A 210-nucleotide genomic window follows, 5' to 3' on the forward strand; every position below is an offset into this window, starting at 1 on the left:
TGAGTGAGACGCGGCAAGATGAGTAACTATGAATAAGACTATGAATGTTACATGAAAAATACGAAGGTTCCGACGAGTAACTTGCGTGGCCGATGAACTGTGGGAAATGTCATCAAATCACACGAAATAAAACGCAACGAACAAAAACATGGCAAGTGAAATGACTTACACGATAATAAAAGGAATATTAATTTCAGCACAGGTGTGGCA

Source organism: Penaeus monodon, chromosome 27 (genome assembly GCF_015228065.2).
Source record: "Penaeus monodon isolate SGIC_2016 chromosome 27, NSTDA_Pmon_1, whole genome shotgun sequence".
NCBI lineage: Eukaryota > Metazoa > Arthropoda > Malacostraca > Decapoda > Penaeidae > Penaeus > Penaeus monodon.